Source organism: Tachyglossus aculeatus, chromosome 3 (assembly GCF_015852505.1).
Source record: "Tachyglossus aculeatus isolate mTacAcu1 chromosome 3, mTacAcu1.pri, whole genome shotgun sequence".
Lineage (NCBI taxonomy): Eukaryota > Metazoa > Chordata > Mammalia > Monotremata > Tachyglossidae > Tachyglossus > Tachyglossus aculeatus.
The window spans coordinates 58259272-58271416 of NC_052068.1; the positions used below are offsets into that span (position 1 = coordinate 58259272).

Below are 12145 nucleotides of genomic sequence, written 5' to 3' on the forward strand. Positions count from 1 at the left end.
GATCCAAATTTTCCTTGATTTTCAAGTTTTTAATTTTTCCAATTATATCTATTAAATAAGAAACATTGGAAATCTGGCAATTTATGCATTTTGAGAGTCCTGCCCCAATATTTTAGTTGAATATTTTTAAACTGTGGTTCATCAATTTGTGCATTAAAAAATGAGATAAAGATTCTGCCTGCTTTTTTTGAGAAATGTGATGTTTTCTTCCTTGTTTTGGAAGGAGATGATATAAGCATTAAGTTGAATGTGAACATTTTGAATAAATAATGACCTTAAGAAGAAACTCTCAGTAATTATTTTAACCTTGGGGAAGAATCATCTTTAATTGATGTAATGGGATTACATCAGTCATAAAACTGTCACTATCTACTTTTCCTGTACTCTAATCAGAATATCTTAAAGCTTTAGCACTTTGTTAGGAAAATGGTAAGATGGAGAAAAGCTTTGTGATTCAGAATGCCATATAATAACTAGGAAAAATTAAAAAAAACTTCAATAAGAAGCTTTATCTCTTCTGTCACCTCCATTTGCTGCCAATTTTGGAGCATTTTTACTGGCACAAAAAGCTTTTCCTTAATGAGGGTGAGATATCTCTGGATATGACAACAAGACCAGATCAACCCCCACTGGAGCTCTAGGCTGTACTATCTTCCAGGTCTCCCTCTCCAACCTCTCCACCCTACTTTTTGGCTCTGATGGACTCTCACCTCCCCCAATTAGAGGAAAAAGCTGCAGTCTCTGCCCCTGTCTGTTGCGGGACGGGAGGAACAGTAAGCTCATCTCTAAACTGTGAGTTCGTTGTGGGCAGGGAATGTGTCCGTTTATTGTTATATTCTACTTAGTACAAGCACTTAGTACAGTACTTTGCATGCAGTATGTGCACAATAAATACGATTGAATGAATGAATGAATGAATCAGGTCAGCCACAGTCCCTGTCCTGCATGGGCCTCACACTCTAAGTAGGAATCAATCGATAAATCAATCAATCAGTTATATTTATTGAGCACTTACTGTGTGCAGAGAACTGTTCTAAGCACTTGGGAGAGTATAATATAACAGAGTCTTTAGACACATTACCTGCTTACAAGGAGCTTATGGTTTAGAGAGGAAGACAGACATAATAATAAATGACAAATACATACAGAAGTGCTGTAGGGATGAGCGTGGGTTAAATATCAGCTTAAAGGGTACACATCCAAGTGGAGATGGGGTAAGGGCAATGAGAGCTTAGTTGGGGAAGACCTCTTGGGGGAGATGTGATTTTTAATAAGGTTTTGAAGGTTAGGGAGAACTGTGGTCTGTCATATATGAAGAGGGAGAAAGTTTCAGCCTAGAGACAGGATGTGGGAAAGGGGTTGAGGTGGAAACAGCCACAGAGGCTGGTTTTGAGACTCGGTTGCTCTGGCTGGGAACAGCTTTGCTTCTTGCTGTGCTCCTCTAGACTGTGAACTCGTTGTGGGCAGGGGATGTGTCTGTTATATTGTTATATTGTACTCTCCTAAGTGCTCAGTTCAGTGTTCTTCACACTGTAAGCACTTCATAAATATGACTGACTATCTGTCCCAGGGGGCTCAACAAGGGGGCTCAGGAGCAGCAAGAGCTGGGGTCAGCTCCAGATTCAATCCACCAATGGTATTTATTGAGCACTTACTGTGTGCAGAGCACCCTAGCAATAATAATAATAATAATAATGGTGGCATTTGTTAAGCACTTACTATGTGCAAAGCACTGTTCTAAGCACTTGGGAGGTTACAAGATAATCAGGTTGTCCCATGGGGGGTTCACAGTCTTCATCCTCATTTGACAAATGAGGTCACTGAGGTACAGATAAATGAAGTGACTTGCCCAAAGTCACACAGCTGACAATTGGCAGAGCTGTGATTTGAACCCAAGACCTCTGACTCCAAAGCCCGGGCTCTTTCCTCTGAGCCACACTGCTGAGAGAGTACAATGCAATCGAGTTAGTTACAATCCCTGCCCACAAGGAGCTTAAAATTCAGTCGGGGAGGCAGATGATCAAATAAATTATAGATAGGGGAAGTGCCTGAGTATAAAGATATGAACATAAGTGTTATGGGCATGGAGGTCGGATGAGGAATTTAAGTGTTTAGAGGATACAGATCCAAAGGCAGAGGTGATGCAAAAAGAAGGGAGAATAGGGTGGGGAAGTGAGAGTTTAATCAGGGAGGACATTCTGGATGGTAAAAAAAAAGGAATCGAGGAATATGACTAAAATACTTGAGCTAAATCTTTTTTTGTTTGTTTATGATACTGGTTAAGTACTTACTGTGTTCAAACACTGTTCAAAACGCTGGGGTAGGTTCAAATTAATTAGATCAGACACAGTCCTTGTCCCACATGGTGCTCACAGTCTAAGAAGGAGGGAGAACAGATATTCCCATTTTACAGTTGAGGGAACTGAGGCCCAAAGAAGCTAAGTGACTTGTTCCAGGTCACACAGAAAACAATTGTCAGGGCTGGGATTATAATTCAGGTCCCTATGACTCCGAGGCCCATACTCTCTCCACTAGGCCACTTTGCTTCTCCATGCTGATTTCTCCTTAGTCTTCATCTACTCCGGGAAGGGCCATGTTTCTGTCTTTGTGAAAGCAGGCTTCCCTTGTCAACAAGAGTCTCTTGGTATGCTTAGCTTCTCTTAAATATGCTTTTTATGGTATTTGTTAAGCACTTATTATGTGCCAGGCACTGTACTAAGTAGCATGGCCTAGAGAATAGACCGTAGGTCTGGGAGTCAGAATGACCTGACTTCTAATCCCAGCTCCACTATCTGTCTGTTGTGTGACCTTGAGCGAGTCACTTAACTTCTTTAAGCCTCTGTTACCTCATCTTTGAAATAGAGATTTAGACTGTGAACCCCATGTGGGACAGGGACTGTGTCCAATCTGATTAGCTTGTGTACTCCTGGCTTAGTACAGTGCCTGGCAAATAGTAAGCACTTAATTATTTTTATCAAGTGTCATCATTTCTGATTCATAGTGACTCTATGGATACATTTTCTCCAGAAGGTCCTGTCTTCTGCCATAATCTGTAACCTTGCTAATGGTTTTTCCGTTATCTTTGTTATGGTTTCTACCCATCTAGCCACTGGTCTGCCTCTCCCACATTTTCCCTGGACTTTTCCTAGCTTTAGAAAGCACTTGATAAATACCATAATACAAAGCCAAACAAAAATAGCACTGGGTAGATACAAGCTAATCAGGTTGGACACAATCCTCGTCCCACATGGGGTTCACAGTCTTAATCCCTATTTTACAGATCGTAACTGAGGCCCAGAAAAGTGAGATGACTTGCCCAAGGTCACACAACAGACAAGTGGCGGAGCTGGGATTAGAACCCAGGTCCTTCTGACTCCCCAGCTAGTGCGCTGTTCACAAAGTCACACTGGTTCTGTTTGTTCAGTTTCACAGTCGTGGTATTAAAATTTCCAAGCCCTAGGCCTTAAGGTCCAAAGTTTAGAAAGTCCAGGCTGGCCATTGGGTGACCTGTCTAAACTGAGGGTTTAGCCAATCATCAACTGATAACTGGAACCTTGAAGCCTCAGAGGTCCTTTCTTCTCATAAACATTTCAACATGTGCCAGGGATACTTGTCTGCGATGGTTACATGTTTCTATTTCGGGTTTTCCTATCTTGTTTCCTCCATTAGACTATCAACTCCTCAAGGGCAGGCATGTGGCTAAATGGTGTGTTGGAAGTCTCTCAATGTTGTATACTAGCGCTCTGCACACATTAAGCAGTCAATAAATACAATTCAAAGAATTAATACTATGATATGCATCTAAGACTAAACTGAATTCCTAGAAAGCTGCCCAGTCTTGCCCAGAATAGGCAGAGCTTTTTCATCCACATTTTTCACCCCCTAGACTGTAAGCTCATTGTGGGCATGGTATAGTTCCATCTATTGTTATATTGTACTCTCCCAAGCGCTTAGTACAGTACTCTGCATTCAGTAAGTGCTCAGTAAATACGACTGAATCAATGAATAAATCCTTCCCAACTCCCCTCACCATCCATCCATTCAACCATTTGCTCAATCATGCATTCATTCAATAGTAGTTTTTGAGCACCTACTGTATGCAAAACACTGCACTACACACCCACTGGGTGCAGAATACTGTACTGGACACTGATTGGATGAAGGACACTGTAATGAGCACCTGCTGTGTACACAACACTTTATGGATGCTTAGGAGAATGCAAATATAAGGAGTTTACAATTTAATGGGGACAGAAGCAGATACAGAGCATAAGAACATATGAGAAGGGGAAGAAAAAAGTAGTTATTGCCCAACTATGCCAGAGTAATTTTTCCAATTTTTAAAAAATTGCATTTGTTAAGCATTTACTATGTGTCAAACACTGTCCTAAACACTGGGGAAGGTACAAGTTAATTAGGTCAGACACAGTCCCTGTCTCACATGGGGCTCACTGTCTAAGTGGGAAGGAGAACAGGTATCCCTATCTTTTGGTTGAGGAAACTGAGGCACAGTTAAGTGACTTGGCCAAGGTCACACAGAGAGCACTTGGCAAATTAGAACACAGGTCCTTCTGAATCCCAAGCCTATGGTCTTTCCTTTAGACCACACTGTTTCTCAGGCATTGACCACTTTTTTAATGGTGTTTGTTAAGTGCTTACTATGTGCCAGGCACTTTTCTAAGCCCCGGGGTGGATAAAAGGGAATCAGATTGGACATAGTCCATGTCCCATATGGGGCTCACAGTCTTGATCTCCATTTTACAGATGAGGTAACTGAGACAAAGAGAAGTGAAGTGACTTACCCAAGGTCACACAGAAGGGAAGTGGTGGAGCCAGGACTAGAACCCAGGTCCTTTTGATTTCCAGGCCCATGCTCTACCCACTAGGTCACACTGCTTCCCTGTCCTCTCTTGAACCCCAGGGCAGTCCTGCGACATATACCATTCATTCATTCATTCATTCATATTTATTGAGCACTTACTGTGTGCAGAGCACTGTACTAAGTGTTTGGGAAGTACAAGTCGGCAACATATAGAGACGGTCCCTACCCAACAATGCGCTAGTTACACTTTGCTTTGATCAACTCTGTTCACATCTGGAAGATGCTCAGTAAATTTGTGTTGAAGATGAGGTGATGAAAGAGGAGTAATTAAATCCTGCTTTGTCTCAAAATGTGCACTTTATTGGAAAAATCTTGATACAGTAAAGCTTCACGAATCTGGACTCCACTAGCTTGGAATGTGGGATAATCCAGAAAGAGGTTTTAGAGTGTTTGCTGAAGAAACCAGTCTCAGAAAAGACTGACAAGGGAAATAAGCAGTCAGCACCAAAGCCGAGAAAAGACGGTGGCTTTGGCACGGGCTGAGGAAGGAGGGAGGTCAGAGGCTGGGAGCCATGGGAGGGAGTCAAGGAAAGAATAAGGCAGAGAGGTGATGCAGAGAGAAAAGTCAGAACTGGGCAATTGGAGGTGGTGAATGGAAGAGGAGGACGAAGAAGGGAGGAAAAGATTTGAGGAAGGAAAAAGAGAAAGAGAGAGAGAGAGAGAGAGAGAGAGAGAGAGAGAGAGAGAGAGATTGACAGATTGTCTAACACTTCCTTCAGCTTGGGTCTTTATTATCCAGATTTTCCTTCTCCTGTTCCTGGCTCATTGTTCTTTTTCAGCTGAGCCTGTGTTTTCCCCTTCTCCCTATCTCAAAATGATAAGCTGTTTGGATGATGCTTTTAAAACATACACATTGCAATGAGGGACTACATAAGACTGCATTAAAAATAACATTTTTGTGTTATTCAGACTTTTCATCAGCTCTGACCAGTTTTCCTTTTATTCCAAATTGGAGACATCTTACTGGACATAGAATGTTTGCCTTAGGGGTGGGCAAAACTGTCCATTTTATGGAATGTTTTCACATGATAAAACACTATGTTTGGCCCATCCTCTATACTGTAAGCTTCTGATAAGCAGGGAACGTTTACCAACTTTGTTGTATTCTACTCCCCCAAATGTTTGGTGCAGTGCTGTGCATACAGCAAGCACTCAATAAGTATGCTTGATTGATTGACTGATTGCTAAGAGGAGTCACCATAAGGAACCCAGAGAGAGAAGGGAGAGTCCTGTGAAATCAGATTAATCCATCAATTAATTGTATTCCCTGAGCACCTACTATGTGTAATCTACTAGGGATCTACAAGGCGCAGAACAGATCAGTGGAGGCCTATTATGTCCAGGGTGGTTCACTGAGCATGAATTTTTTATGGAGAACCAGAGGTGGTGATTTATTTTGAGCTAGGGGGAAGAAAGGGGGCTGGAATTTTAGAAGAGAATGTAGACTGTGAGAAGATAAGCTCTAAAGAGCGAATATGCTGAAAAGCCACCATCTGGGGGCTTTTCAGTCCTGATTAGAAACCCTTAGGTCTTGTAAGAGAGCTGGGGTGAATGAGGATTAATCAGTCAGTCATATTTACTGAGCGCTTACTGTTTGCAGAGCACTGTACTAAGTGCTTGGGAGAGTACAGTATAACAATAAACAGACAGATTCCCTGTCCACAACGAGCTTACAGTCTAGAGGTTGGGAGGTGGGTACTTGTACACATCACCCCTGTGGAGTGGGAACGTATCCCGAGAGCTGAACTGGACTATTAATAATAATAATAATAATAATAATAATAATGGTATTTGTTAAGCGCTTACTATGTGCAAAACAGTGTTCTAAGTACTGGGAGAGTACAAGGTGATCAGGTTGTCCCACGTGGGGCTCACAGTTTTAATCACCATTTTACAGATGAGGTAACTGAGGCCCAGAGAAGTTAAGTGACTTGCCCAAAGTCACACAGCTGACAACTGGTGGAGCCGGGATTTGAACCCATGACCACTGACTCCAAAGCCCGGGCTCTTTCCACTGAGCCACGCTGCTTCTCTATTACACTATGCAAAGCACCGTACTAGGTGCAGAGGGCTGTCCTGAGTGTACAATAGAAATAGAAATCACGTGGACATAAATGACTTACAGATAGTTGTGGCCTAGTGCAAAGAACATGAGTCTGGGATCAGAGGATCTGGATTCTAATCCTGGTTCTGCCACATGTCTGCAGTGTGACCTTGGGTCAGTAACGTGACTTCTCTGTGCTTCAGGCCCCTCATCTACAAAATGGGTATTCAATACCTGTGCTTCCTCCTACTTAGGCTGCAAGCCCCATGTGGGACCTGATTATCTTGTATCTACCCCAGTGCTTAGTACAGTGCTTGGCCCATAGTAAGCGCTTAACAAAAATTATTAAATAGCGTGAGAAGGAGGAAAAACAAAGTTACAATGAACAAGGTCAAGGCATTGGAGAGATGAATAAATAAATAGATGAATAGAGAATGTCCGCTGCTGTATAACATAAGTGCTTTGGGTGGCAACTGTAAGCTCTCTGTGGGGAGGGATCACATCCACCAAATCTATTGTGTGTTGTAATTTCCAAAGTGCTTAGTACAGTACTCTACAAGCAGTAAGCGCTCAATAAATATCATTGATTGATACTTGTACAGCCTTAATAATAGTAATAATTATGATGGCATCTAAGTGCTTACTATGTGCTAGACACTGTACTAAGTGTGGGGTGGATACAAGCAAACTGAGTGGGACACAGTCCCTGTTCCATGTGGGGCTCATAGTCCAATTTCCATTTCACAGATGAGGTAACTGAGGCACAGAGAAGTGAAAAGGTCGTCATGGGCAGGAATGTGTCCATTTGTTGTTATACTGTACTCTCCCAAGAGCTTAGTACAGTGCTTCACACTCAGTAATCGCTCGATAAATACAATTGAATGAATGACTGATGACTTCCCCAAGGTCACACAGCAGACAAGTAGCAAAGCCAGGATGAGAACTCAGGTCCTTCTGATTCCCAGGCCCATGCTCTATCCACTGTGCCATGTTGCTTCGTTAAACCTGCCACTTTCTCAGCCCAAGATATGGGGCTCCTGAAAAGCAGGGCCTTATAATTATCCCTCTACCTTTCCACCATGGAAGGAGGCAGTGATAAACCACTTCAATATTTTTACCATGAAAACTCTCTGTATACACTACCGGAACGATTGCAGATGAAGATGGGACGTTCTGGGAAAGATGTGTCCATGGCGTCGCTATGGGTCAAAGAAGACAAGACAGCATAAGACAAGACCTTTCCACCATCAATCAGTTTGTTATTATGATTTTGGCCTCTTGTCCTGCTCTTCATCTCTCTTCCTCCATCTCTCGGACTACGGTCTAGTAGCACAAACACAATTCTATCTACCAGTGGTACCTAAAAGTCTCTTTTAACTCTTCTCCCAGTCAATCAGAGGTAATTGATTATGTTCTAGCCAGAGAGAGCTCTTGGGAGAGTATAATTAAATAGAGTTGCTAGACATGATCCCTGCCCTCAAGAATCTCTAAGGCCACATCTTCCCAGACACAGTTGAGTCATAGGGTGTCATCACTACAGCCACATGACTGCAGGGAAGCAATGGACACTTTCTATTCCAGATGGAATTTACAATTCTGAGGGAGACCATACCATGTTTTGTCTTGTCTTATGCCGTCGAGTCATTTCCAACACATAACGACACAACAGAAACGTCCCTCCGAGAACACCCCGCTCTCCATCTGCAATTGTTCTGGTAGTGTATCCAGAGAGTTTTCTTGGTAAAAATATGGAAGTGGTTTACCATTGCTACCTTCTGTGAAGTAAACTCTAGTTTCCGCCCTTGACTCTCTCCCTTGCCGCCGCTGCCCAGCACAGGTGAGTTTTGACTTGTAGCAGATTGCCTTCCACTTGCTAGCCACTGGCCAAGGTAGGAATGGAATGGGTATGCCTCTGCTTGACTCTCTCTCCCGTAACCAAGGCTGGTAGAGTACTGGAACTCTCCAGGTGCGACCCTGAGAGGCATATTTAACTCTGCTAAATAAAAAATGTGCTATTTGTCAAGTGCTTACTCTGTGCCAAACACTGTAATAATAATAATGATATTTGTTAAGCACTTATTCTGTGTCAGGCACTGTACTAAGCACTGGGGTAAATACAAGCTAATCGGGTTGGATGTAGTCTCTATTCCACTTGGGGCTCACAGTCTTAATCCCCACTTTACTGATGAGATAACTGAGGCACGGAGAAGTAAAGAAACTTGCCCAAGGTCACACTGCAGACATGCACACAGTAAACGCTCAACACATATGATTGAATGAATGAATGAAGTGGCAGAGCTGGGATTAGAACCCAGATCCTTCTGACTCCCAAGCCTGTGCTATTTCCACTAGGCTGTGGATATTCAGAGCTGGGGTAGATACAGTATAACCAGATCAGACACAATCCCTGTCTCCTTGTGGGGCTCACAGCTTAAAGCAGGAGGGAATAGGATTTAATCCCCATTTTACAGGTAAGGAAACTGAGGACAGAGGAGTTAACTGACTTTCCTAAGGTCACACAACAGGCAAATGGCAGAGCCAGGATAGGAACTCAGGACTCCTGACTCTTAGGGCAATGCTTCTCCTATAATATGGTTCCAACCTCTCTAATGAAGACCGTAAGCTTGTCAGGGACAGGGAATGTGGCCATTTATTGTTGTACTCTCCTAAATGCTTAGTACAGTGCTCTGCACACAATAAGTGCTCAATAGATATGACTGACTGACTGAATGAATGCTGAATGAGAGACCACCATTGGGCTTGATAGAGATCCCCTATGTAGACACTGGTGGAGAAAGTCAGGTTTGCTAATCACAATTCCACAATTGGTGCCCATGGTGAAAATGGCAGAAACTCCCTGGCAGAAACACCCAGCAGCTAATAATAATGATGATATTTGTTAAGCACTTACTATGTGCCAGGCACTGTACTAAGCGCTGGGGTGGATACAAGCAAATTTAATTGGGTACAGTCCCTATCCCATGTGGGCCTCACAGCCACAATCCCCATTCACAGATGAGAAGCAGTGTGGCTCAGTGGAAAGATACCAGACTTGGGAGTCAGAGGTCTTGGGTTCTAATCCCAGCTCCACCACTTGTCAGCAGTGTGACTTTGGGCAAGCCATTTAACTTCTCTGTGCTTCAGTTACCTCATCTGTAAAATGGGGATTAAGACCGTGGGCCCCACTTGGGACAACCTGATTACCTTGTATCTCCCCCAGCCCCAGAGTTTAGAACAGTGCTTGGCACATAGTAAGTGCTTAATGAATACCATTATTATTATTATTATTATGAGGTCACCGAGGCCCAGAGAATTGAAGTGACTTGCCCAAGATCACGTAGCAGACAAGTGGTGGAGACAGGATTTGAACCCAGGACCTTCTGGCTCCCAGGTCTGTGCTCTATTCACTACGTCTGCTGCTAGCGATCACACAGCCTGGGTTACATCTGGAAAACTAATGCCTCCTGCCCTGCGACAGTTAATTTTTCCCCTTCTTCAAAAACCCAGGTCCTGTCAGTCAACCAGCGGGGGACGAGGTTGAATAGAGTGTTTTCATCGCTGCCGGGCATGAAATGGCCCTGATCCCCATTATTACTGCTCGACTGTACACATCTCAGTGACCCTCCCGTACCCAGCCTGGCGTGAATGCAGTTACGGCCACTTAGTAGAGGAAATGGGGATGTTGAGGGAGAGAGCTGTGACACCAGCCCACTGGGCACATCAGACCATGACAATCCCTTGCCAGAGTGCCGATGGCTTCTTTTTTCATTCAATCGTATTTATTGAGCACTTACTGTGTGCAGAGCACTGTACTAAGCACTTGGGAAGTACAAGTTGGCAACATATAGAGACAGTCATGCAGGCGGTGCAACCGCCCAGCTGGAAAGGTTTCCATTTCCATTCCTAGGACCTCTCAGGGAGAGAGGCTGGACACAAAACCAGACATTCTGAATTTCAGGCCTGAACTCTTGGATCAGACCCTCTTTGGTGAGGAAAGTTCCCCAAATTCCCCAAATTCCAAAGCATACCTTCTCATTTATGTTTTCCTTATGTCTTTCTCCCCAGAGATGAATGAACCGGGTGTGTTTATATCCTTCCAGCCATAGTATTTGTTAGGAGCCTGTAGTGTGCAAGAAACTGTATTGAGGATTTGGTAACAGGGTATGTTCTTCCACTGACATCTCCTCCAAGAGGCCTTCCCCGATTAAGCTCTCTTTTCCCCTGTTCACCTTCCCTTCTGTGTCATCTATGCATTTGGATCTGTGACCTTTAGGCCTTTTACATTCACCCCATCCCCAACCCCACAGCACTTATGGATATTTCTTTAAATTATACACTGTAAATCACTTGATCATTTATCACTTATCAGCTGTGTGACTTTGGGCAAGTCACTTAACTTCTCTGTGCCTCAGTTATCTCATCTGCAAAATGGGGATTAAGACTTTGAGCCCAACGTGGGACAACCTAATTACGTTGTACCTACCCCAGCGCTTAGAAGAGTGCTTAGCACATAGTAAGTGCTTAACAAACACCATAATTATTAGTACAGTGCTTAGCACATAGTAAGTGCTCAATAAATACCATTGGTTGATTGATTCCGCTCTGCTCCATTGTTTTGACGGTAAACGGAGGCATGGAATGTGAGATAATGTCCTTGTGGAAGGAACATGGGGCTGGGAGTTAGGGGATCTGGGTTCTAATCCAAGTAAGTCTTCTCAGTTCTTGACTTGTGTTAACTTTCATTTATTTATCTCTGCCAATCCCTGCTCTTGGTCCAGGGGAGAGAGCACTGCTCTGGCAATCAGGATATTCCTTGGGTTCTACTTCTGCTTCTGCCTGTAGCTGGCTAACATAGCTGAAGATCACACATTCCCTTCACACTAGACTGCACCCCTGTCTGCAGACTCACCCTCACAAGAAAGGGTCAATCGGGCTGGGCAAGCCACTAGCACTATAATCAACTCCTCTGCACAGGTTTTTGGTCTTGCGGTCTCAGGATGGAGAGTCATCGGTCATTTTTAATGGGAGATTTCACCTGTGAGCCCACTTTTTAGACTGTGAGCCCACTGTTGGCTAGGGACTGTCTTTATATGTTGCCAACTTGTACTTCCCAAGCACTCAGTACAGTGCTCTGCACACAGTAAGCGCTCAATAAATAGGATTGATTGATTGATCATCTGGCTTATCTTGCTGCATGTCTGCTATCGACAACTGTAACA

At 43.5% G+C, this 12145-nt stretch overlaps 1 non-coding gene across 1 annotated transcript; it reads right to left on the reverse strand.

Annotated features, from left to right (window-relative positions):
• Positions 1 to 8773: 8773 nt before the first annotated feature.
• LOC119926268 lies at positions 8774 to 8910 on the reverse strand. The gene has a single exon (XR_005450156.1). It is a non-coding gene; the product is annotated as a small nucleolar RNA SNORA7 (small nucleolar RNA).
• Positions 8911 to 12145: the final 3235 nt, after the last annotated feature.